We start from the raw sequence: 27,690 nt of genomic DNA on the forward strand, positions 1-27,690 counted from the left end.
GAACTAAAATAAAAAAGCCTACGGAACATCACATGGCCAAATATAGAAAACTAATTTCGAGAAATGTCAAATAACATTCCCCAGCATGCATTGTTTTGAAAGAATGGCATTTTCACCTCAAATTTTTATTTGCAAACTTTAAAATATGGTTAGACATGAAAGAGTTTTTAACCAGCTATTGAACTTTGCAAGCACGGTAGCTTTCTCCACATTGCAGGAGTTAGCTGAGTCCAGGCATTTTTGTGTGAAGAAACTCTCCAAAAATTCTAACTGCTAAGAATGTCTTGGTTAGGCTGGGGATTTAGCTCAGCGGTATAAGTGCCTGCCTGGTAAGCACAAGGTCATGAGTTCAATCCCCAGTACAAAAAAAAAAAAAAAAAAAAAAAAAAAGAATGTCCTGGTAATTTATAATTTATCGACTTATAGTTTTGGTATTTCCATCTACTTAATTACAATTCTTGAAAGAAGGAATTGTCTCACCACATTGGGAGTTCCCATTAGACCCAACATGAGGTTTTAAAAAAATTTTTTTCTTCCCTCCTCACCTACAACTGGACTTTCTGAGCTTGGAAAAAAAAGTATTCAAATGGCAGGACAGTAGAGGGCATTGCGCATCCTGAAACAACTGAATTACAGGAAGTTGTTTCATGGAGGAAGTCTCGTGCAGTGAACACTGTATGGTGGTGTTTATTCTTCCATTGAATCGTCACTGCTCCCAGAAGATGGTGAGTGAGCATCCACTGAGTCATGATCTTGTCCACAGACTTACTATGTTGCCTGAAAAGCATATAAGAGCTGCTAGTATTTCCTTTCCAAGACAAAAACTCCATTACACTTGGCTCGTTTCCTTTGTCTTGGGCTAGGAGGTCCTGAGGTTTCACAAAGGTGAAAACCTAAGCATATAATATCAAAGTAAAATTTTAAAAAGTAAAGACATTTTAATGTAAGAACACAGCGAGTTGCCCCTTGAGAGTTTACCACCTATTTTCATATCTTTTTCTCTTCTATATTCTTGGAAGAAATTTCAAAGTGTTAGGCTTTTACACACTATTTTCCCTTTCCTTTTCTCTGAGCCAAGCACCGTGGCTGGGCTGGCAAGTTGGGAACATTTGCAGAGGTTGGGAACAACCGAACTTTTGTAGCACACAATGGAAAGTTCTTTCTCATTTAATGCCTTTACAAGTCCATGGAGGGCAATTAAGGTTGACTCTGCATCATACTGGCAGGTTACAGTTTGCAGGAGGCAGGAAGAACAAAGCCTAAGGTCAAATTCATCTGAGTATCTAGGCAGTTGGTTAGAGGCTTCCTTAGGAATGAGAGGCAGCCCCTTCCCACTTTAATGATGTGCATGTTTTCCATAAACTTCTTCCCTCAGTACTTAACCATTGATTGTTTTTTAAATTTAAAGTTTGAACTTATATTTATCACATTAAATTTCTTTTAATGTCCAGCTTTGACTTTATTCCAGGCTGCCAAGGTAGTTTTAAACTTTGTGTCATTTCTATCTATTGGTTGAGTTTTACTCTAATACCACATGACTGCTCTTAAATGATTTCATTTGACCTTGGCAAGTTCTGGAGTTTGTCATTTGCAGATTTGATAAATATGACTCTCGGTTTTTACCCAAATTACTGATAAAAGTATCAAAACTATGTAGCACCAAGAACAGAATCCTTGGCTTGGCATTTCTTAGACAGCATCCCTTTTGTGTTTAACAAATACTCATGGATTCATCTTCTTAGGGTCCAAGAAGGGAGTCGCAGTAGCCAGAATAGAGTTTGGAACCAGACAGACCTGGCAATGCAACCTGATCTATGCCAGCTTGGCTGTGCTCAGTGGTCATATTATTTGGGGCTTAATTTCTAGTAATTATAAAGAGATGACAGCTATAGGTCGCTTCTACTGCCTTCCACTGGAAGCAGACTCAGTACTACAACTCTTGCCTGTCTTTGTCAGTCACAAGGCACAAAAACAGCCAGGTAGCCTGTTCCTAAAGCTCTGGAATGACCCTGATTTTTGTCCATGCCTGTCTTCCAGTAAAATGAAGATTTGCTGAGATAATGTGTCCCCTCATCCTCCTTTCCGCCATGCAAAGGATACTTTTTGGTTCAGGGTGTAGCAAAAGTATCATTATCTTCTGTGTTAGTCAGGATGTGAGAAAGTTTGTAAACTCTAAGTGCCTCTGATGAATTATTGGAAGGAAGGAAAATGTGGGAATATTTTGGTTGTAGATTTCAACTCACCTCTGGCCAGATCAGAATCTTCTGAAGGCTGAAATACAGACCCAGTGGGAGCCCAAAGGATTTTCCAGATTTTGTGTCCAAAGGGCAGAGTCTGGATGGTGTTTCTCACCAATCATCTACCTCTGACTCCACTTAATTTCCCAATGAAAAATTGTTGTATTTTTAGCACACCCAGTCGTGTCTGTTGGGATAGTGTTGAAACATTCAGAACGGTTTCTGAAAGAAGACTTTCAAAACCCAACTTACTATCAGAAATTTAAGAAATTACTTTAAAGAGAATAATAACAATATGTTAACCATTGTTAATTTCTTATTATACTATTTCAAAACTCAAAATACAAAAACAAAACAACAACAGCAAAAACCCCTACTCTGGGGCAGGCATTTCTGATTTTAGGGCTTTAGATGTTGACCACCTGTCTTAGGTGTAGATTAAAATGAACATATATGAGGTATCTAATATGAGGACATGAGTTATCCCTTTATCCATTTATCCTCCCTGTGTGTGCTACTGGCCTATTACTCATTTAGTAGCCATCTTAGCTATCATATTGACTATTATGGTATTGTAATGTTTATATTCAAGTAATTTTTATGTAGAAGCGTAAAGCCTTGTTGCAATGTGTATGCCATTTACCGTACTTCATCTCATCACGTAATGAGTACAGTATTAAGAGAGGAAGACAAAAATGCCACATCCCCACATCATCATCATCATCATATTATTATTATTATTTTTTGGTACCAGGAATCGAACTCATGACTGTGAGCTTGGAAGGCAGGTGCTTATGCCACTGAGCTAAATCCTTTTTATTATGGTATGTTGTTATAGTTTTCTGTTGATTGCTGTTAATCTCTTATTGTGCCTAATTTTGAAAGTGAACTTTTTCATACATACATATATATATATATATGTATTTTTCATACATATATATATGTATTCATATATTCATATCCTCTGTGGATATTGGGGGACTATTGTAATTGAGAGATATCATTAAATATTACCCTTAGCTTTGTGACCTTGGGTTTATTACCTACCTTCTCTGATATTAATAATTAATTTTTAATAATAATTTTTAATAATTAAAAGGGTAATATACACTCAAGACTACTGTGGAGATCAAATGAAATAATCATGAGAACTTGTTGATACACTGCTTTGCAGATATTAAATGCTCAGTAAACGGATGTATAATATTGAGGAAAATTATTTTCTGCTCTTCAGATACCTAAAACTTGTTAGCTCTGCTTCTTGCTATTCTGCACTGGATTAAAACAGTTGAGTTTTTGTGGTTTATAAATAGTCACATCTGTTTCTAACATTGGACTCCAACGAGCCTGCCGCCTTGAGGTTCTAAAGCAAATGGGAAGACAGGAAGAGCAGGTGGCTGTTCCTATTGCATCAGTCTTGGCTCTCCCTTGGAGTATGACCTCTTACAAAAAGATTTAAAAATATTTATGGGGATTCCTTCATTTTTAGAAGACCCAGAATTTCCCCAGAGTCTGATTTAGCAGCCATGTTTACATAGTCAATCTGTGCTCAATTTGCCCATCCATTTTGCCAGTGCACATATGTAAATGTCCTTTTTTTTTATAGGACCCGCAGAGATAGATTAAATAATTTGTTTCTCTTTCGAGGCTGTGGTTATGGTTACTGACTTATGTTCTTGTTTACCATCAGAGATTCTAAACTTGAGAGCAAATAGGAGACTCTGACTCAAGACAGTGGGTAGTTATTGCCTGGCATGTAGTTGGTTATTATGCCAAGTTTTACAGGCTCAAACATGTGCTAATGTGTGTCTGCAATAGTCACAAAGTTGAAGTGAGCCATCAGAGGGTGTGTTTGGGGCACGAGACATCTACATACTTGGATATGCTCAACTGTGCCCAATATGGGTATTTATGAAAACTGTCTATCTCCAGCATCTTTGGTAAACCAGATTTTCCTGGTGAGATAGTCATAGACTAGATAGTTAAGGTCTGTGGGATTTTCCCATGTGGTTTTCATTGTGTGTGACCAGATAGCCAATCAGAATTATCATCCCTGAAGCACACCCATTATCAGGCCGGTGCTCCATTCTTCTGGGAACCTCAGTTCTGACTCGGTAAACTCATCGCACAAGGACAAACTTTTAAGCTTGAAACATTGTATTATTCTGAGCAATATTCTGGCTGAGGGAGGAAAGAGCTACTGGTTGACTGGACAAAAGTGACTGGCTATGGTAGAGAGGGAGCAGAAGCTTGGATAGTCTGGGAGCTTTCAGTGCACCAGTATGTTTTGGAGATGATGGGGCTTCCGTTAAGTTTGGCCAGCCCTGAATGAGATGGTCCTTCCACTGCAGAGCACACCATGGGGGAGAGTTGTTACTTCTCTGTCCCTTGAAGGACAGGAGGCATATTACTGGCACACCGTTCCCCACCCCTTTCTTTACCCAGTCCCCTACTCCAAGATCCTCACCACAGCTATTCTCTATTCTTCATCACGTCTGTAGTGATCATAGTCTATGTGTATATTCACTAGAATGGCCTGAGTTCCCGATATTCTGTGCTATCACTGGAGTATGTGTCTCAATATTTTTGCTTTAAATTGCATCTATATGTAAGACGTGATGGAAATATACAGTGAACGTTCAAATTTTAAAAATTTATTACGGTAGGATACATTGTCATTGATCCTTTCAAAATTCTCCCTTACTTTGAACACACTTATTCCAATGTTCTTGCCACTTTCTGGAGCTGTTCTGGAAATTCTCTTCTGTGAGTGTCTTTATGAAGTGTGAAAAAAAAAATATAGCAAATGCTGCTGCTGAGTGCCGTCCAACGGAAAAGCAGGGTTGTAAAATCACTATGGTGTGTCCTCATTTTACCTTACTCACTGGATTTGACACCGTGTGATTTCTGATCTTCTCCAAAGTCAACATGACCATGATGGGTACATATTTCGAATTGATTCAAGATGTCAAAACAGCCACAACAGCACTACTAAGGATATTATGAATGAGGACTTCTAAAACTGCCTCAGAAGGTGGCAAGAATGGTAGAATAAGTGTGTTCAAAGTGAGGGAGAGCGTATTGAAGGGGTTATTGGGAATGTGTCTTTTACTGCCATAAATTTAAAAATTTAATTTACCATGTTTTTGACTATATCTTGTATACTGGCTTCATCTACATCTATATTTATGTCTGTATCCATTGACATAAAATTGAGAAGTAGTTGAATTTTGCCCTAAGCATTCCATTAGATGTCTTCTTTCTACCTCTTTTTCTTTCTTTCTTTTCTTTCCTTTTTTTTTCTTTCTTTAGAGCCTCCAGTGCTATCTTCTGTAGTTGACTTGCCTGTGACCCAGGGGTGAGTAAGAGCTGACCTGCTGCCTGTGTTCTACTGATCAAGCCTTGGTGCCTCTCCATGCTCAGGAAAACACTGCTTTTTTTTCCTACCAAGATGCCATCTGCCTACTAGGCTCTGACCAAAGAGGGGGCAGCATCCCCCAGTTAGCGCTAAATAGCCAAGTAGACTAGTGAGACTGCTATTTGTACACCCTGTCCTTCTTCTTCTTTTAACGGTCTTCACAGAGTCTGGCCACAGGGAAAAGAGATGATGGATACAAGATGTTGAAAGACAGCCTGATGTTTGATCAAAGAAACAGGAGTTCAGTGTGGCATTTCAGTGGATTTTGATGGGTGCAGGGAGATTTTGCTATAACCTCTTTCACATAAGGGGGGCCTTATCTGTCCCAGCTGTCCCTGGTGTCTGTACTTCTCACTGGGTTTGAGAACAGGAGTCTCTGTGCCTTTGTTTTTCATTCTATTTTTATAGATCCTATCATGAGCTCTCTCTCTGAGTGGATGGGTGTCACCCTTTGGCTTTACTGATGGACCTGGGCCGGTCTAGGGAACTTGTGGATGATCAGACAGTTGCTATGAGCCTCCTGGGACAAAACCTTATTAGCAATAATGTAGAAAATAACTCAAGGACTGCTGAGAACTTCCTCCACTCTCACCCTTCTTTTAATGTGTGTCCTCACTGTCATTCCAGATCTGACCTCAAGATGATCAGGTCACAGGCCACACCTGATGCTGGTAGGATTGGACCTGGGAATAAAGACACTGCTGTGGCTTCTAGATCATCCACATCTGGATTTGGGTGCCACAGAGAGGCAGTAAGAGAGGGGCAGGCTTTCTGCCTGGAAGTTCCACAGAGAATGGAATTAGGGGAACTTGTACTCATGGCATGGGATAGCACCCCTGAATCTTGGGCCAAGCAGTCATCTAGGGCTAAGGAGCCAATCCTGTGTTATGGCAGGGCCACGAGAAGGCTTGTCACAGGCAGTGCTGGGCCATGGCCAGGTTTCTTTTTTGAGTCCCTTTAGCCTTACACAACCTCTACCTCTGTTAGTGTCACTTACTTGGCTTTGGGGGAGGGGTCTAAGGCACCTATAGGACTTTGCACAGAAAGGTGTTGCTTCTGATTTTCCTCTCCAGGAAATAAAAACCCAGGTTTTTTCCTGTTCAGGGAATGCAGCCCAAAGGGATGTGTCTCCAGATGGAGGAAATGGAGCCTGATACTCACCTGAACTCTAGCAGTAATAGTGCGGGTAACCAGATCCCCAGTTGAGCTGGAAACCTCATACCTGCAAAAGAATTTCCTCTTCTCACTTTCCAAAGCCTTCCACCTCTGAGGTGTGTGACAGGAAATTGGGAGCTGATGAGGGAACAGGGCACCCTCTCACCACCCTTAAGGCTGCCTCTACAGGCCCAGACCCTTGACCTTGCAGCGCCCAACATCCTGAGGGTAAAAATTCTTCCAATTACTTCTTGTGAGCTAGGAGTTTTGAAGGGAAATCAGATTAGCAGCCACAAACATGTATCTTCTACTGTCAGTTCCTTCCGAGAGGAAGTGTTTGCTGAGAGTTAAATCAAGTCTCTCAAGCTTGTTCTTTTTCAATATTTTAAATAAAGAGGTAAGTGTGCACACAGAAGTTCTGGGCAACTCGGCCAGCTGTGGTCTTGGGCACCATCTCAAAATGGCTTATCCAGCCCCAATTAAGTGCTCCCAGCTAGTCACATTAACTCTCACCAGGAGTTTTCCTGTCAAAGGGGGGAGGTGGGGCAAGCACTTAGCTTTCCACAACTGTCAACTTTGACTACATCTTGGCCTCTTGTGGGGCATTGATTTTACATGTCCTTCCTCAGTGAACCTGCTAATAATATTCCTTTCCCTGCTCTCTTTTCTCCCCCACTCCCTTCAACCTGGCCCTGACTCCTGGTCAGACCTTGATTACATGTCTCATTGATTCCATTCAGCTATTTATTAATACACTAATTAGTATGTTCATTTAAAGGAGAGTGACACCGCTTTTTAAAAATAAATGTACAGAGGTGCAGGTTAATGGAAATCTCTGTTTATTTAACATTGATGTCTGGTGTGAAGAGGATTCGTTTTGGATATTAAAAGAACACAGGGGTTTTCTGGGGTTTAAATCACTCTAGATGATAGTCACCAATATCCTTTGAAAGGTGACACTTAGAATCACATTTCATTTTCCTTCTGTGATCATAGACACTCCATGAGTCTAGTAGGAAAGCTAGGGTACAAGGCTGGCAGAACACGTTTTATGGACAGCTATGATTCTATATGGGGACTGCATGTACCTAGGGCAGGGACCACTGAGGCACCCTGGCTACTCTGGCTCTAGGACTATTGGGCACTTTGTAAGGAAAAGCTTGGGAAGTAATGAGCATTGATTTTGTACTGTAGGCTTGTTCTGTAGTTCTTATGTTGCTCAGTGTTAATCAAGGCAACTTAATTTTATAAATAAAAATCACAAAATCTCAGAGAAGGAATACACTGCAGTCCAATATGGGTTGATATAGGAGAGGATTTTGCTCTGTGAAGTCATTTAGAAATCCAGGTGTCACCATCCTGTAGCTCCAGGCCATCTCCAGGACATCTCAATTCCCTACTGTCTCTTCTGTATCTGATCATGGGAGGAAGAAAGGGAAAGTCCAGGAGACTCTCATCTCTGGGGATAATGCCAAGGCCTGGTGTATACCTAAAACTGTAGATGGTACTAAACCCTAGATAGAGGTACTGCAAAACATGACAACAGAGATGCCAGGAAATGACTAATGGGCAGGTAGCATACACAACATGGTTATTCTGGGCAAAGGGATGATTCATGACCTAGGCACAGTGAAGTGGATTCATGTGAGATGTCATTATGCTACCCAAAGAGCATACAATTCAAAATGCATAAATTATTTATTTCTGAAATATTTCATTTAGTATTTTTTGACATATTACTGGGAGAAGGAAACTAAAACCATAGGGTACAAAACTGGATAAAGGGGAGCTACACACATGAAGAAAATTATAGAGGTGGTACAGAACATGGATTAGGATGGAGGCCAGGTTTTGTCCCCAGGTCCAGCCATGCTGGGACTAGACACTGTGACTGTCTAGGTGCAGGAGGCAACTGTAGCTTCAGGGGAGCTCCAAGGATGAGCAAGGTGAGAGAGTCTGCACGACACCGCCAACCCAGGAGTGACCAAGTGGGTAATGCTATGTACTTTCCATCAAGGTAGGCTTTCTTGGGAAGTATTTTCTCAACTTGTTGCACCAAGAGGACTGTACAATGCAAAAAGAAATAAAAATATAGCAAATAGAAAGGAAGTTTACAAGAGCTACAAAGAGAGCAAATTTGTGTTCAGAAGTCTTAAGGAAATATTTTCCCTTTGGATGGCCAAGAGGTACTAGGCTTCTGTGGTAGAGACAAAATGGTCTTTTAATGTTACTAAGAAGAAAGCAGAGTGATGCATATGGAATGCTGGCAGCTACTTAGAACCATGTTATTACAAGATGGATTGATTTGGAGAGAGAGGCTTTGAGATTTAGTATTATCCATCATCCATACCTCCAAGGTTGTAAGAGTTAGTTTTAGCCAAAGGCATTGCTGTAGCGTGGGTCCCTCCCTCTACTTTCCTCCGATGACTTTTCCTTCCTCCACTCCAAATTGTATAGCCATGAAAAGTATGTTTCAACATTCTTTGTGACATTTCCAAGTCATATTATGTGCACCCTGCTTCCCCAGTGATATCCTTTCTTAATAACTCTCCGGAAAGACACTCAGGGAAGTGGCTTTAACTGTGTTGGGTGTCAATAAGGTTTTCATGAAGAAGGCTAAGAACTTATATGCAGCAATCTGGCAATATACAGTAAAACAAAAAACAGTCCCTGCTCCTGGGAATAGAGCTCCTGGGAAGCATGTTCATACAAAGATGTTTATAATGTTATCAATCTTTGCATAAATAAAAGGTGGAGGGAAATAAAAAAGAATGTTCAACAGTAGGAAAATGACCAAACAAATGATAGTATATCTGTACCCAGGAATATTGTGCAGCTATGCTCAAATAAAATCACAGCTACAGTGTGTGACTTGAGGGGTTTCTGTGAGGAATTATTGAGGGAGAAGACATTTTCAGTGATGACGTATGTGTTTGTGTGCATACAGAGAATATTCAGCCCAATGTTGTCCTAGAGAAAGGAGGTAGGAGAAGGGGAAAATGAAAGGAGGAGAAGCCAGAATAACAGTGGGTTCAACTTTGTGCTGTGCCACACGGACACCTAAGGAAGGGGTCTTCGTGGTATGGTAAATGACATGGAGAGGGATGAACTTGGAGGCTGTTGCTTCTGTCCAGAGAAGAAGAAATGAGGGCTTGGGCTGAGGAGTGAATGGAGGGAAGTAGTGTGTTTCAGAAGAGAGTTTTGATGGTAATTAGATAGTGGCTGAGGAGCATGAAGGAGCCAGCCATGGCCATGTCCCATCAAAGGAAGCCAAGAAAAAAGTCAGATGCAGAACAAAATCAATGTGACCCATTTTTTACAAGACAAATTTGAGGTGCCTGTGGGACAATGAGTGGCAATATTCAGGGTGTGGTTGTGTGAGTGGCCTGGGAGTCACAGGGAGAGAGAACAATTGGGATCCAGACTAGGGGATTGATGAGGGACTGAAGGCAAAGATGTGGTTGGTGAAGTCAGTGACTGGTGGTGGTAGGTGGTAGGTGACTGAACCTTCTGAGCCAAGGTGACACTGGGGTCATCAGCAGGCTGGGCTGATTCTTCCTTCCAGTGCATCTCTCAAACAGAAACCTCCAGGGAGGGGAAGGCACAGAGGTAATTATGTGTAACATAACTTAGTGCCTTGCAAATACAAAATAAAGTCATACTTTGGTAAAAACTCAAATTATGATAATTTTTTAAACCAGTCGAGCTGTACTCAGAGGCCCTTTAAAGCACCCACTAATTGCCTCCTGCAGCTCAAGAAATACTGACTCTCTACTACCTGTTACAGTTTTCTTCATAAATCCAAGGCTGGAAGAGGACTACACTGACCCCTCTCTGTACCAGAGATATCAGGCCACAGGTCTGAGTGACAGTTTTGGATGAATGAATGATAATGTAAAGAATAAAAGAGTAACACAGAGAGGAGCTTTGCTTCAGAACATTGCTAGAACTGTCCTCAAGGGCAAGCCTTATGCCCACTACCCCCTAGACGAAGGGAGGACACTCTGAGCTCTGGTTGAAGTCCTTCCTGCCTGCCATCATTTTCTTGTTAGGTATCTCCACGTTCTTCTGGGGGAGCCTCATCCTGGGCCACAAGTATGTAAAAAACCCATAGGGCACCACCAGCAGGACGAAGTTGTCCAACTTGGTCTATTTTCCTGGCCTCTGGGCTCACTGTGTCTTCCTTATAAAGTGAGAGCCTTGTTCACCTGTTCTCTTTCTTCTTTGTCTTCTCCTTTGTTTTCTAATATGAAAGCTATAACTCATGTGCCCTTCCCCAAAAGAAGCTAAGGTCCACAACACAACACAACACAACACAACACAACACAACACAACTCAAAGGAAAATGAAAGATGCAGCAATAACTTAACCCAAATATCAATTTTTATTCTGCTGAGGATACCACTCAGCAGTATGTAATTTATTGTACTCCACTGTTTTCCAAATCACCAAAAGGGAGTGGTGAGTTAAGCAAACAGTCCTCCCAGCAGCAAGGAAATCTGTCCCTGGGAATATGTTAGAGTGTACTTACTTTGAAGATTTTTTTTTTTCTCCTCCAGAGTCTATAGTTCCAAGTTTCAAAAATGTTACAAGGGACCAGATACATCAGAGTCTCTGGGGCGGGGCCCCAGTATTTTAAACTGTTACCTAGGAGATTCTCATATGCATCCAGGTTCAAAGACACTTCTAGTAGCTGACCTAAGCATTTCAATTCTGTGAAAAAGACCTTGATGGGCATGAATAGTTAATTATTTTGTGTGATGGGAGATTAGATTCCGTGGAATTCTGATTTTTCTCGGAGGGGTGATGGCTGGGTGCATTTTATTTATACAGATTAAGAAAGACCCAGTTGATGTTTTGTTCCTCATTTCTGGCAGGGTTAGGTATTCACAGTATTGGAATGGAACACTTGGTTTGGGCTTTGGTGAGATCATGCTGCACTGATGAGATCTTGTTCTCTGGGATGGGTAGGGAAAGCCATGAATCAGTGTGGCTGCCAGTCAGTAAGCCCTCCCATTGTTGTCAGTTATCCATATCTGAGCCTCCCTCCTGGGGTGTGCTTCTCTAAGTGAGACCCCCAAACTGTATTCAAAATGGTGGGACATAAAACAATAATAACAAATAAATAAAAAACCTCACTTGCACTTAAAATTGCCCTAGGCTCATCTACTTATCATAAAAATCCTTTCTTAGTCATCTTGCAATTAGAAGTAAATGCTACAATGAGTTAATTTTGCGTTAGGATCTACTTTGATTAAAAATGAGGGGTGGTTGATTCTCAGGCTCCTCTGTTTTCTACTATGACAACTAAGTGCAGTTCAACAACCAGGACTCTGCAACCCCTCCCCAAACCTTGCCAGATTTGGGATGTGGCATTCCTAGAAACTCTTTTGAGAGTGTCCAAAGTGCAGCTTTGTCCCTCTCGTCTCTCTCCCAACTCGTGGCCTTGGAGTGAAGCCACCAATTCAAAGGGCTCTGTGTGGCTGGGTGTTTTCTTCAGTTTCATGTTTTGTTCGACAGCATTGGATCTGTTTGTGCTCAGACTCCCCAGGGCTGTGTGTGCGTCAGTGTAGGCTTTCTGTCTTAATTTGGTCATGGTGATCTTGGCTTCCATCACTGTAGCTACAAAGAGAGGTGCTCTCTACTTTCTTGTCACCCACAGGGCTCATTTGCAAGCGGTTGCATTAAGCCGAAGCACAGAACAGCCCAAAGAGTAGAAATGTAAGCTGCAAATAAACTCTCTTCTTGCCTCTGCAGCCTCAAATTTGATTCCCCTGGTGGGTTCTAATGGCTATCACACATCTCCTGTCTGCTCTGTGCCACTAGCTTGCCTTACTATTGAAAGTTTGTCTTCTGCTATGTACGATGAGAAGAATTCCTGGCTCTGCTCTGCCCTTCACCATTAAGTTTGCAAGAGAAGCCCTGTGTCCAGCTCCTGGCCTCTCTTCATGGCTTCTGCTAGCTGCTGGATCTTCAGCTATGCCTCTCTGCATTCAGAAACACTCAGACAAAGTACACTGGGGTGGTATGGAGGAAAAACTTTGTTAAGTGGTGCTCAAAGTGTCACTAGAATGGATAGTTTCCTTGTGTAAGACCAAGTGAAGACAATATGAAAATTTATTTTAGGAAAGATTCACAGCTGCTCCACGGATAGAGCAGCCCTGGACAAAATGCACATCTCAGTCCGTTTGTCCAAGCATTGTGCTTCTTTGTCTTAGAGAGTGCAGAAGCTTGCCCTTTCCACTAACCCTTTGCTTTTCTCCTCCTTCTTACTGCCAAAATCAGAGCTACCTGTTTGCTTTTATCAAGTGGCTACTTCAGAGTGTTTACAGTCACCACCTCCCAAAGTGGAGTGGAGGAGAGCTAAAACCTGAAGCAAAGATGTAGATTTTTATAGATGTGTGGAAGTTTAAGAAAGCATTGTACTGCAGGCTAAAGGCAAGGGCTCTGGAATTAGATATCAGTAACACTACAGCCCACCACTTTCTAGATTTGGTAATAACTTAAATATTCCTGAGGCTACTCTTTCATCTGTAAAATGGGGCTAGCCAAACCTTCCTTCCTTGAGATGATATTCATAAAGTGCTAAGCATCATTGCTTGGCCCAGAGAAAGCATAGCTGAGCATGGCCTTATATATCTTCCTTTGGAAAACACATTTTAATGTGAAATTCTATGAACTGGAATCAGAGAGAAAATATCACCATGGAGCTAGCTTGCTATAATTTGGTTTACTATTGCAGAAGAGGAAGTATTTAAAATATAAATGAAATTTTCAGGCTACTTGTAACAAATTGTTATCCTTGAAAGTTCTCCTTCCTTGAATAGTGAAACCAGATGTACCAGTTTGGCACTGGACTTGTGTATTTCCTTTTTGTGGATCACATGAGTTAGACCTATGATTTCTAAGCCCAGCATATCCTAAGATTTACCTAAAAAGCTTCCAAAAAAATTATTGATTCCCTGGTCCCATCCCAGACTGACTGAATCAGAATATCCAAGGATACTGGGACTAGGGACTAGGAAGGGGTGGAGATCCTTCTTGCTGGGGGTTTAAGATGGATGTGAAGGTGACCAAGCCAAAGACAAGACCTTTATTCACTAGTGGGGAGTCTGTTTGTCATTTTCTTTAGTGGTGTTTCTTCTCCCCTCTGTTCTCCAGAGTATCATTAAAAATGCTTAATACTCAAGAGAATATTCACATCTGCCCCCTTCTGTTCCTAAATCTAAATGAGTATCTGGTTGTGAATTAACAGTGTCCCTTATTGGTCCATTGATACTACATTCTAGAGATATTCTTAGAAATTGCTGCTACCAGAAATTCTGCTTTCTTTGGACTTCTGCAATTTGACCTGTGTGTTGGGGTCTTTTCTCATTTTGTTCCTACAGCCTAGCAGTATAGCATGTAGACTGGCCCGGGGGATGGAAAATCAGACCTATCTTGAGCAAATTCATGTCACCCTTTTGTTTTCCTAACCTTCAAACCTCCTATAATGAAGATTCTCCCAAGCTCTGACCCTTCGAGGTATAAAGTGAAGATGAAGAAAATGATGAAACTGTGGGTATTCCTTACTGACCCTTTCTTGTCTCCTTATTTTCCTGTGTGAGTGGAAAATAATAACCCACTGTTTGGTCCACAGTGCTTAGCAGCTCCTGCTAAAGCTGGAATTGATGCTATCTCCAGTCTTACCAGGAATATGCTGCTGAAAGGTTTCCTTCATGCTTGTAAGAGTTACTGCAGGAGAACAGACTTTAGTGAAGATTTTTTTTTCTTTTCTGCTTTTTAGGGGTTTGTTTTAGATGTCTTGAATGATAATATTCTGGAACTATGCCAGTTTTGTTCTTCCTTTAGATTCTGGGGAGGATCTAGGAGCTTCAAATCTGTTCTTTCTGAGCACTGTCCTGGACCTTGACAACACCAGTCAGGAGAGAATGAGGCATGCCCCCTTCTTTTGTAGTACTCTGAGTCAGGAGGGGTGTCCCTCTCCCTTGTGATGGGAACTGTTGAGTTATCTCATGGTCCAACAGTGGGAAAGGGTGACTGAATCACCTTGAAATATATTTTAAATAGAGTCTTTCTCCTCTTCTGCCCTGGGAGGAACCAAGATTGTTAGACAGTCTAGGATTCCATTGTCTCCCTTTGCCTTCCAGATTGACCCAGGCTGTCCCAGGACAGGAATGAGTCTCTTTATGCATGGCTGAAAGATACCCTAAAGTTTAGTGGTGCTCAAATTAGTCCTAAACTAGTGCTTTTCAAACATGACTGTTAACTAGAAATCCATGAGCCAAATCGCATTTGTGTTTAGGCCCATAGAATATTTTACTGTGGCCAACATTTAAAGATCAGGAAGTTTCACTTCAAATGTGATTTTTCACTTCTGTGGAAATAAAGGCCTGAGAACACGGAGCCTCTACAACCACATGGCAACAACAGAGGTAACTGAAGCTACTTCCTGGGGAATGTGGGCTCTCCAGCTGGTAAAGCCTCACACACCTTCTCCTGGCTTGCTGTATTCCATTATGTTATTTGCCTAATTTGCCTGGATCTCTGGGTTGGCTCTTAAGTTTGGGAGCCCTGAATGTGCTATGAGAATTACCTAAAACTCCATTAAGTTATAGGTTCCTGGTCCAGTGGCCCTCAGAAGCTCTGGTTCCATAAATCTGGTTCTGCAGCAGGAAATTGCATTTAGGAAACACTGGCCCAGAGCTTAAGGCCTGATTTTTAAACAGATAAAGCGAATGTGTGGTTTCCACAAAGATGTCCAGGCAAACCCCATTGAGGAAGCATTTTTTTTTCATCTCCACCTTCTGGCCTTTTCTCTGCAGTATCTCCATTATTTTTAATTCTGAAGATTAGCTTTGGGGATAGACAATGTAGTGTTCCTAAAGCTTTAAAGCTGTAGCTAGAGGAAAGGATGCAATGTCATTTGGTTCTGCCCAGAACATTATAGAGAGACACTGGCTGTAGGTCTGGCTTAGTCAGTTACATTCTTCGGGAGTACATTGTCTGTCCTATGCAATTGTTAAGTCCGTCTCCTAACTAGCAAGTGATGATTGGGGTCATTAAAGGTGACTGGCTATTTTTGGTGCTTTTCTTGTGTTCTAACTTTAGTGCTGAATGTGCCATTATATCATCAGTCAAGGAAATAGACTAGACCTGCAAGAGCCTGCTAACTTTGAGACAGATGGTATAAACCAATCAGTCCAACTGTTCCCTGCCCCAGCAACACTCTGACTTTTCTTAGCCTTTTTTATGTATTACAGTTCTTAGCACCTTAATCCAAACTTATCCTTATTCTCACCTGCCTTCCCTTTCTACAAAAAGCAAAAGAAAGTCATGGAACTCCTGTTTTTCAGTATTGTGGAAATTGAGCTGCTGTTTGGCTTTTTTTATGGAATGAAGAGTTTCATAGGAAATAAGTCAGAATGCAATTTTAGGTAGTATCCTCCCTGGGACCATGTGATGAAAACACTGGAAAAGTATTGAGTCAATCTGTAACTTCACTCTTGGGTGATAAGTGTTCAGGGATAATTAAAACAATGTGGACTTATTTCCTCCTCCCATCCCTGCTAGCTCAACAATTCAGGAATTATTTACTGGACACCTCCTAGTATCCAGGTAATGAGCCAGGTATTGGGGGCACATAGGCAAATGGGGTTGAGGTTACAGGGAGCAATCACGCTATTCCTGAGACATTTTGCCCAAGCCCACTCTACTATAGTAGGTTTTGTAGTCATCTACGCTACCACTCTAAGTTTCATTGGGTTGAATTAAGCCTCCTGACTGGGTCTTATGGAGTGACTGCAGAAGATAGGATCCCTTTAGACAACTGGTAAAATTTTCTGGGTCAACCTGAGTTTAGGGGATATTAGGAAAGGAGTTACAAGTCTCTTTAATCCCAGGTCTGAGGAGGAAGTAGAGTCCAGGGAAAGCACAGTTGTTTTTAGCAGGTCCTGTTGATTTGACGCAGACAATTGATAAAATCGGCAAAACAAACAGGTCTTGCAGTGAGCTTTGCTGGATGCAACTGTGTTGCTCTCCTCTCTTGGCAGTGCGGCTTTGGCTCGGGTTGATGTCAAGCTTTGTAATTTATTTATGAAATTATATATCCCTTCCTCTAGTAACATTTTACTTTTATTTTATTGCATCTCCCAGATCCCCACAGTGAAAGCAGGAGTTATTTCCTCACAGGTAGCTGCCTTTTGACACTCATTCATATAAATGGAAGGGAGGATGGGGGAAAGTATCAGTAGTATGTGGCAGACATCTAGGCCAAGAAAGACTTAGTTATAGTGGAAAGGTTTACATTTCCATTGAATGCAGTATCTATCTAGAAACCTGGGATGCTAACACTAGTGGGCACGTTTTTATCACTCAGTGGAATCAATACTGACAATCCCCGAAGTCCCCATCTGTCACACAGCAATGAAGTGTAGCCCTCTCACCCTCTGCACACTTAAGTCTCCTCGTGCATGCCCTTTATTTCCTACAGCTCCTCATGGCTTGTGTTCAGGTGCCCCAGGATCTCTACTTATAAACAAGAGGCTCTGAGATGTTTCTCCTTGCCCCAAAAAGGGTTGTGCTGCCAGTCGACTTCACTTAGAGCATCTCTAATATGACAAAGCCAGGTGACCACTCTCTCTTCAAGAGGTTGTCTCACCTATGATTATGCCTATGTCATATCTGGATGTGTTCTTACTTGAAGTTATCACTCTGGGGATTTTCTGAGTTGAAGAGTGGCCTGCAAACTGAGATCTCTTCTTGGAACTGTTTCTCAACTAAAAGAAGGGTGGGTTTCTGTAGCTCAGACCAAGAGGTCTTTTCCCTTGTCTTTGAGCTACCTATGTTCAAAACCTTAGCATCACCTTTGAATCTTACTTCACTTTCAGATGCACTAATTGGTAAATCTTTTTGTTCTACTCTTTCTTCCTTGTCCTCCCTGCCCCATAGTTTAATTCCTGCCTTTGTCTTGTGGTTGCTATACCTCACTCACACAGAAGTCCTGGACTTTTTATTATTCTGTCTTCCTGCTCTTGCCACCACAACCTTGTTCAGGTGTATGTACTGCTTTAAAAGATCAATGAAACCTGTTAATTCTCCTTTCTGATTTGGGCTTTGGGCCATAAAACAAAACACATGATCCTAAATGATATAATTTGAAATGTTAAGATCAACACCCTTAAAGTCTAACATTCTGAAGATCAAAACTCTGCAAATATAATTCTGGAAAAATGTTCTTTAAAAGACATTTGTTTATGTTTTAAAGGGGATTTGTTTGAGTAACATTTAGAAACACAGGCAGACACTTTCAGGAACTTTTTATGCAAGCATAAACACGCAAGTGAAATTATGACAATTACCTATATAACTGTTTTAAGCAGGAAAGCATATTCATAAGGAAATAGGTCAGAAAGCAAAATGTAAGTGTCCGTCACTATGACTGATAATAGTGTACACCCAGTTTTATAACTGTGGGCATCTGAAAAGCCATGATTGACAACCTAAGTCTTTTCAAAGAGATCAGTCAAAAGCTGTGATGCATCACCACTGTCCATGCAGATATCCAACTTTATGTTTTAAAAAAAACAGGCATAGAGAAAGGACAGCTCTTCATTTATTCAAGAAGTTTTGAGAGTTTTATGTGTACATACAATACTTTCATGCAAAATCAATGATGTGATAATGCACTTTCGCAGAGTCAAATCTGTAAACAATACGTTAGAGCTCTCTAAAAGACATGAAACCATTTACACCCCCAATACTGGAAATGATGTGAAGATAACATGTGTAGTACAATGTCACAGATACTACTGACAATGTAAAGTAGCAAGGAAGGGCTGGAGCTGTATATCAATGATTGATCATTTGCTTAACACTGAAAAAAAGGAAGTAATATTTTAAAATAGTGGGGAGAAAAAAGAAAAAGAGAAAGAAACCTGAAAGTTGTGTTCCAGGGATAGATTATGAACAATTACATGGAGATAGTCCATATGAGAAGGCTGACTTTCATTATCATTGTCTATATTTTGCATCTCTATAATAGTTGTCTGTATATATCTGCTTTTTCTTATAGGGCAGGGTACTCCATGCAGAATATATTCACATTCATGTTCTATATGGCAGATTTCCCCCACTCTGTGCAGATAAAAGACTATTTCCTCTGGAAAAAACCCTCCCAGACACACCTGAAATAATGCTTTGCCAGACTGTAAATATTCAGTTCCCCAAACTGAAGCAACTGGTTTTCACATAACCAAAAATGTGCCAATCCTTTTCCCAGAATTTGGCCTTTTTACCCCTCTTATACAGCCCTCTGAGGCTGAGAGTTGAGGTCTTAGGGATTTCAGCTTTTGAGATACTCATTTTTGAGGACTGTGATTTTTAGAATTTTAGACATTAGACATTTTGATCTTTTGTAACTTCAATATTTGTGATTGTGTTGTGGGGTTACTATTGACCCTGCTGGATTTGCTCTCTTCCTGCTCCTCTGTTTGGCCCAAAAGTTCACTATTCATTTCTTCAGATGAATAGTGAACTTCTCAGGTTCTTTCTCAGCTTGAGAATCAAAGATGTTCAATGACTCCCTATGATGTAATGAGTGTCTTTTCTCTGTAATCCAGCATTCAAGTTTATCTATGTTTTTGAATTAGCTGATATTTTTACATCTTTGCTAACATAAGTATGATGCTCCAATTCAGTCATGTACTAGTTGGGAAACTTTCTTCTGGTCATGGGAGACTAGATTCAGACTGACAAAAGTTCAGAAAGGGAGAAAAGCACTTGTAATAGTGTGCTTAAAAACTTAAAAAGTTGGTAAAGCAGCCAGATGTTGTGGCGCACACCTATATTTCCAGAATTTAAGAGACTGAGGCAGGAAGATTGTTGCAAGTTTGAGGCCAGTCTATGTTACGTAGTGAGTCCAAGGCCAACCTGAACTGCAAAGAAATATCCTGTTTCAAAGGGAAAAGCAAACAAAAACAAGTTGACAAAGTGGTGAAAATATATGGGGCCAGATTTGGAAGAAGATATAAATCAAGAAATAAGAGACGTGCTAGATTCTAAATAGGTAGCTGAGGGTCTAGATCTTGATGGCATTAAGAGGTTAGGGAGAAAAGTTGGAGTGTGGCATTTATCAAGCATTGGGAAAATTTTGACTCAGGAATATAGGAAAGCCATCCCTCAGGTCCCGAGATGAAGCTTTGAATCATCTGAGCAGCTGAGAAAAATGTCAGTTTTCTTGACATATGAGGTGAACATTATACTACCCTGTAAGTCAGTTAACTGGCAGAAGGTAATGGAGGAAGATACATTATCCTAGTTTTCAAATTATTTTTACAAAGAAATCTTTGAATACAATGCTCAACATACAATCAAAGATATTAAGTTGGTACACAAAGAAATCAGTTCAGATGAATAAGAACAAGAAGAGATGGACTTGTAGTTTTACTGAGACACTTCAGTTAAGAGGCACTGGCTTTCACATATCCATGCTTACTATGTTCAAGTAGAAATAAAACTAGATTGCAAATTTTGGCAGCAAACTCGAAACTATAGAAATGATGTAGTGGATTTGAAACAAGAGCCAAAATATTATAAAACTAAAAGTATACAGCAAATGAAATTGAGAATTCATTGCATGAGTTATAAAAATCTTAGACACAGCTAGAGAGATAATAACTGAAGAGAAGAACAGGAAAAAATAATTCAAAATGAAGGGCATTAAATACAGAAGAGAGGGTAAGAGGCATAGAAGGCACCATGAGAATGTATTAACTAACTGGATTTCAAGGAAAGAGAACAGAGAAAATGTTATTTGAAGAGATAATGCCTACAAAGTTTATAAAATTGAGTGAAAGTATCAGTATGCAGATTAAAGAAGGCCTCCTCCAAGGAGGCTAAATTAAAAGATCTCTATATCTGGACATCTCATAATACCAACAGACAGTTAAAGACACATGATTCCAAGCAAGTCCTCAGTTTTCTCGCAGTTGTACCTTGGCATATACCATTCTTCCACCCTTTCATCTTCATCAGTCCAAATGTTCCTCATTGTTTACCACGGTGCATCTGCGAATCTTCCTGTTTTTACCTCTAATTAGATTTATAATTGAAATGATCAGCAGTAACTTGATGTCAACCCTATTAACCCTGCTCCCTGACTACTGCTTGTCATTATGAAGTTTGTATTTAGTTCCAGGCATTGTTCTTGGTACCAGCCATACATTGTGTCATTTAGTCCTCACACCACAGCTGGGGATTTTACACAAGTAAAAATAGGGTCCATTGAGCTCTTTTGTGAACTTATTTTGCTCCGTTTTCTGTCTTGTGCCACTCATAACATTTCTCCTTGAACTAGTGTACTTTGCATACAAAGCCTGTGTCATTTGGGGAAAGGACCTGCCACTTAGCTTGGTTTGTGCATAGTAGGTGGTCATTCATTTGTTGAGTGGCTCTTGTGTGTGGCTTGCTGCCCAAAAGGCCTGTGCCTCTGTTGAAAGTCTGAGAGATGCACCAATGCAAATTGTGCCCATACCTTATCATCTCTTCCTGCCTTAGCAGCTTCCGTGCACACATTAAATTGAAAGCAGCAACCGATGCTCTATTTAAACTGTCCTCGAAAATGATACTCAAGTGTGTAACACAGCTATTTCCCTGATGTGGGCAAGGTATTTATGGAGAGGTAGCTTTTCCTTTGGATATGGGGCTTGATAACCAGAAACCATTATATGACACCTGTGTGGATGTCAAGAGGAAAACAATGAAAAACTCCCCTAGCTCCCCCCGCCCCATCTCTCTCAAGACAAAATCTCCCTGGCTATTTTCTATACCAAGCCATGTCTCTTCCATCAACATCCAAAGATCACAAAATATGACCTGAGGCCAGGAAAGTTGAAGCAGGAATTGTCCAGAGCAGAAAGAATAATTGCAATTTTGCCATTAGCATTCTAGTACTGGCTCTCTCTGGGTTTGTTCACCACCTCAGTTTGACAGCTTAATGGTTTGCGGGACAGGGAACATTTTAGCACAGTTGGTTGCTACTCTGCAGGGAGGGGGGAGACTGCAAAAGCACTAGGTAGAAGTCTCTAGAGGAAGGGGCTGTGGATAGGAAAAGATGTGTTAAGTTAGGAGAAATGGCTTAGTTTGTCAGGGCCATGGACTGTCATTGCCTCAGGAAACCCAGTGATTTGTGCATTCGTGGTGTGCTATTAAGACTCCTCGACCCCTTGCTCTTCGTCTGGGCACTTTTTATCAGGTCATCCTTTGAAATAAATCTTTTCAACTGATTAATTTCACTCTTTGTGTTGTTGATAGTCAGCACTTTTTACTTTCTGAATGGCACCAATATCCTGTTTTCCTCCTTCCCTCCCCCTTCCTGATTAACAAATAATAAATAGCACAGAGTTTTTAGGACAACCCCACACCATAGGTTCTACTGTCTTGACCCAACATCCAGTTCCTCTAGGAAGAGGTATGGGGTTTGGGGAATCCCAGATATCACAGCATTAGTAAGTATTTATGTGTCCAAGGAAGCATTTATTTAGTCTAGGCTTGGTAGGGGATGATTGAATTCCCGTTTAAGCAATTGCTTGTAAAGTGAGACAACATATCTAGAATGGAAACAGGTCCTCACCACACCCAAAGTGGATGTTTTGTGGATTCCAGCAGGAAACACATGCCTTAAAATTTTCAGTCTTTACCATTATTGTGGTTTGCTTGATGAACTCTTTAGGCAGCCTCTGGCATGGTGCCCTGCTCTGCATAACTTAGAAACCCTGGGTGGTGAGTGTTTGTCAGTGGAGAGGCCAATAGCATTTTGGGTATGATAATTCTTTATTATTGAGTATCACTGTGCACAGTGCAGGAGAAACACCGCTAACCCTTAAAGCCAGGAGCACCCAGTCAACCACAGAAATCTCTATATATTTCTAGATGCCCCAAGAGGGGAAATTGCCCCTAACTGAGAGCTTCTTCTAGTTTGGGAGGAAGAAGACTGTAGCTGCCTCTTTGCTTTTCCTGGGAAGATTGGCTAAGATATCTTTGACAGCCCAGGCACTTGGAATAATTCACCCTCCCCCCCCCAAAACTTCCTGATTGTTTACTGAAGTCTTTGACGTTTGAATACCAGTAGTGGTGGAGTTTATTTCTTGGGTTTATTAGGAAGCCTAAGATAGCAAATATTTATGAATGCTCACAATTTTAAGCATGTTATATATAGGATTTTACCCATTCTTTGTGAAGAATCACTAAGTGAAGTAAGTTCCATTATTATTCCCATTTTACAGAGGATGAAGTGGTTGTTAATCTCATGTTAAGATGCAAAAGACTGAAGTAATCAAGGATAATCAGCTCTCACAGGCCAGCTCCCCTGTACCTTGGTATTTCCAACTCTGGTTTCTGTGCCTCTTTCTCCATGTGGGTGGTGGCACTGAGAGCTGGAGAGGAGGAAGTGATAGAGGACAGCGTTGGTTTGATGTCTTTTCCTGCAGGAATTAGAATGCAATTTCAACGTCCAGTTAGGGTGAGGATAGTGACTCCCTACATCCTGCAGAAGCAACGTGTGTGTTGAGGAATTTCCCCCTCTGCTAGTTTAATAAATGATTCCTGACTGAGGGTTTAAGCCAGACAAGTGGGTTGCTGTGGTACCCACTGCTGTGTGCCTAATGAAATTGATAAGAGCTCGTGGCTTGAAGAAGGGCTTGTGCCACATAAAGATCTTTTCATTGTTTTTCATTTTTAGACTCTCATTCTTGCCAGAAGATCCCCTGTCACTACAAATGTGACACTGCATGCCCCGAAGGCCTTTGGTCTCGACTTTGCTTTTCCTCTGAGCCTTCCCTTCCCTCTTTCCTGGGGAGCACAAGCAACAGAAGGGGTTTTGAGTAAATGCCTCTTTCCCTCTACTAGGCTGGTGAGGTGCAAGGTGGTCCTCAGTCCTGAGACTCTGCAGTCCTGTACATGTCTCTCCCAAATAGGTAGTCATAGTGAAAGCCCTTAAATAGGGTCTGAGCTTTTTAAAAAGGGTGCTTGGGTGCTGAAAATGACCCTTAGGGCAAAGAATGGATTGTTTTTAAAAGTTAATGTTCATTATTTCAGGCCAGAGATGAACCCTAAATCTTAGTAGGTTAATAGTTTGTACAAAGTTCCCAAATGTTAAGTGCTTGGTGGATGCCAGACATGGCTAAGTGCTTGTGATAGCCATGGCCCTTGCCAGCCTCATGCCCTTGGTTGGAATCAACTGTGTGCATAGTCTCCTTGCCAGTTGGACATTTGGATTCTGTCTGAGAGCATTGCTGGACAAAGCTCATTGGGTCAGCCAGCTTTCTGTTGATGTAACAGAATACCTAAGAAAATCAATTCAAAAGAGGAAAGACTTGGCTCATGGTTTCAGGGGCTTAGTTCATGGCCACATGGTTCTGTTGGTTTTGGGCTGTGATGAGGCTGAGAATCATTGGTGAAGGGCATGGTGGCAGCCAGAAAGCAGAGAGGGAAGGAAATAGGAGGAAGAGACTGGGGACAATATATAACCTCCAAAGTCATAGCAGTTTCCTGCCTTATTCAATTAGGAATCCTCTCCTGATAAATCCATTCAGGGAATAAACTCTTCAATGGGTTAATCCACTTGACAATGTTCAAGCTATTATGATCCAATTAATTCCCAATAACCCATCAACTACTAGCCAAGCCTACAACACAATGAATATTTTGGGGGGATGTTTTGAATTCTAAATAAGACACTCACAGACTGAGTGAGAGGAGGTCATAGTCTCTGTCTTCTAACCCACTTGGATTGTATTTCTGCTCTTAGGAATGATCCAGAAAGCAAGCTCACCCCTCCTCCCAGCGGAGCCTGTAAGTTCCATTTAAACCTAGACTGTGTCCCTTCAACACTCCCAAGACCTTTACAGTTGCTTGTTTCCATGTCATCTTTTTAATTAGCTGAATGCCCCTTTACCTCACTACTCTCCCGCACAAAAAAGCAGACCCTGACACCCACAGTGAGGAGTCTGTGGACTTTTGCAAAACTCTTCTCTTTACACTGTGAATTCTTGGAGACAGGACCTTGAACCCATCTCTTTATGGTGGCCTCTTCTCATTTGGGGGATGGGTTATGAGCTGCTGCTTTTGCAACAGGTGACTCCTTGGCTTTGAGCTACTAGCCTTCCAGTTTCTCCTAGCGATTGCCTCCTGCTTGGGGCCTCTGGGCTGTTTTATCCAGGGACTGTCTGCCTAATTAGTCTCTAGAGTCAGGGGCCCTGGTAGAGTAGCCTATATCGGGCAGGTTGACGCAGAACAGACAGCTTGGTTGTGGCAGGTGGAGACCCTGCAGGGATAGAGGGAGGATCTGTTCAGAAGTTTCTTTTCCCTGCTGCTCCAGTAGCACCCCAGCTCCATTTGTGAAGGCCTAGATCTGCCTAGGGGTGTGTGCAGAGATGAGGGTAAGAGTAGGAAGAATAGGTCAATATTCCCCTTTATAATATGCATATGAGGCATGATTGAAAGATATGGGGGTTTAAATCTTTAAAAAGTATTACAGTAAAAGTCACATGGGCATTAATATTCCTCAGTTACACCTCACTCAAACACATCTATCCCATATGTTTGCAATTTTCTGAAGGAGTTCTGGAAGTCCTCATTTCTGAGTGTCTTTAGTTGCTCTGTGGTGGCTGCTCCAATATCTCAAACTGGTTCAAAATAGTTAACTCCTATGGCCAATTGACTTTGGGAAAGAGCCAGAAATCACATCATGCCAGATCCAGGGTAGAAGGTAGAAAGGACACACTATAATATTTTTTACACAGCTGCCTTTCTGTTGGATGGCACTTGGCAGAAGCGTTCACTGTGTTTTTTATTATGCCTTGCAAAGACACAAAAGAGGATTCCATAGAACTGCTTCAGAAAGTGGCAAAAGGCCTGGTTAAGTGTGTTTCAAATGAGGGGAAGTATTTTTAGGGGGCTTGATGGTAATTTCTATTACTGTAATAAATCTTTTTTATTTGAATATTCACCATCATTTTGATCATAACTTGTATATTGGCTGAAGAATCATGATTGGATGGAAGAGTAAGAATTAGTTGCTTCCAGGGAACAAAAGGAAGAAGATTTAGGAGAAAGCAATACAACCATAGTAACTGCCAACACTAATACAACAGCAACCAAGGTGCATTACTGTTTGAGGCATTTGTGCTTTTTAAACTCATTTAAACCTGTTAGCCCAGTGCGATATATGCTAGGATAACCCCACTTGATCTAGGGGAGTCTGAAGTTCAGGGAGTAAACTTCTCCAAGGTCACAGGATGGGCACAAAAGTTTCTCCAAGGCCAACTCTCACAATAGCTGTGAGAGATAGAGGAGAATAAGGAGCAGAGCTTCTGGAGGCTGGGCTTAAGTCTGGCTCTATCACTTACAATGATCTGCTCTCTGTGAACAGCTGCCAAGGGGTTAAGTAAGACTGACCCTGAGAGTTGAAGTGAAGATTAACAGAGATGAGGGGACCAAATATATAGTCCCAAGCTTAGTACGTAGTAAGTTCTTAGTAATTAGCTCCTGTTGAATATGTAGGAGAAGATACTCTGATTTTCAATCATCGAGAAAATGTCCCTCCTGTGAGGCCTGTAGCGGGGATTTCAGCCAAGGAATCAAGCAGGAATCTGAGGACAGAGACCTAGGTTCCAGCTTTCTCTGAGATGTCACACTTCCTTTTGGCTCCTTGGGTGAATGGTGACACAGAAGGTATAAGGTACGTGGTGGCTGCTAGTAAATGAGAGGAATGATGTGCTTCAATGCCAAGGAGCACCCTCCCTCTGTTCTCTAGAGTCAGTTCAGCAGCTGATATGAAGGAGAGGACAGGAGGAGAAATGAGTCTGTCAATGGTCTCAGCCACAAAAGGCATTCACCATGCACTGAGTCTTGCTGGTTTCCACTAACTGAGCCACAGTCTCTCTTCTGTCCTGCTGAGCCTGGACAGGTTGAGGAAGGGAGCGTGGTCTGAGGTGTTCTGGGCACATGGATCCACCCATAAGGAAGTGTCTCTAAGGAAATCAGTATTTGTGGGGACACACGTCATGAATGATGATGAGCATAAACCCTGCTCATAACATATTTTTCTGAATACCTTTGTCAGTTTTATGCCTTGTCGGTATCTTTTTGGTGAGATGGGTGCTTTTTGATATGATTGTAATATGCATATGTTGCTTGTAATATGCATAATTAAGATCTTATACAGAGCGTCAAAGGATGACGACTTGTCCATTTTTTTCTTAGTTAAGAGAGTTCAAATTCTTGAATTTCCTACCCACATTGTTTTAATAGGAATTGCTTAAAAGTATTTGCTCATTTTTTAAAACATTGGATTGTTGAAATGAAGTAGTTTGATAAATCATAAATCTCCATAGTTAACCCAGATCTACTGCAATAGCTTGCAAAGTACCAATGGAAAACTAAGGAGGGAATGTACCGTGTCCACCCCTTGCTCTCACAGTGTCATCTGCTCCAAGATAGTCAGCAGGACCCATACCCCTCAATGCAGCAACCGGGGGACGGGCCACTTCTGTATATTGAGTATTAGAGCTGGTATCTTCTACTCTTTTGAGATATAAATATGTTTTAAGTAGAACCTCTAATACAGTTACGTGTTGCTTAACGATTGACACGGCTTCTGAGAAATATGTCCTCAGGTAATTTTGTCATTTTTGTGCACATGATAGTGTGTTCACAACCTAGTGTAGGCCAGTCAGTGGCCTCCTAATGCTGCCAGGATAGCATTGCAGATTGTTTTACAGGAATCATTTTTCTTAATTTAGTAGAACAACACTGTAAAGTAATACTAAAAATTATAGTGTAGCAGATGCATAAACCAGTTATAGTTGTATGTTATCTTAT

At 41.2% G+C, this 27,690-nt stretch overlaps 1 protein-coding gene across 2 annotated transcripts in view; it reads left to right on the forward strand.

Annotated features, from left to right (window-relative positions):
• Plxna4 (plexin A4) overlaps window positions 1-27,690 on the forward strand; it is a 439,299-nt gene that overhangs the window by 14,945 nt on the left and 396,664 nt on the right. The window lies entirely within an intron of this gene.

The sequence above is a fragment of the Cavia porcellus genome, unplaced genomic scaffold (genome assembly GCF_034190915.1).
Source record: "Cavia porcellus strain 051 isolate PalLab524CR breed Dunkin Hartley unplaced genomic scaffold, mCavPor4.1 scaffold_2, whole genome shotgun sequence".
NCBI classification, from domain to species: Eukaryota; Metazoa; Chordata; class Mammalia; order Rodentia; family Caviidae; genus Cavia; species Cavia porcellus.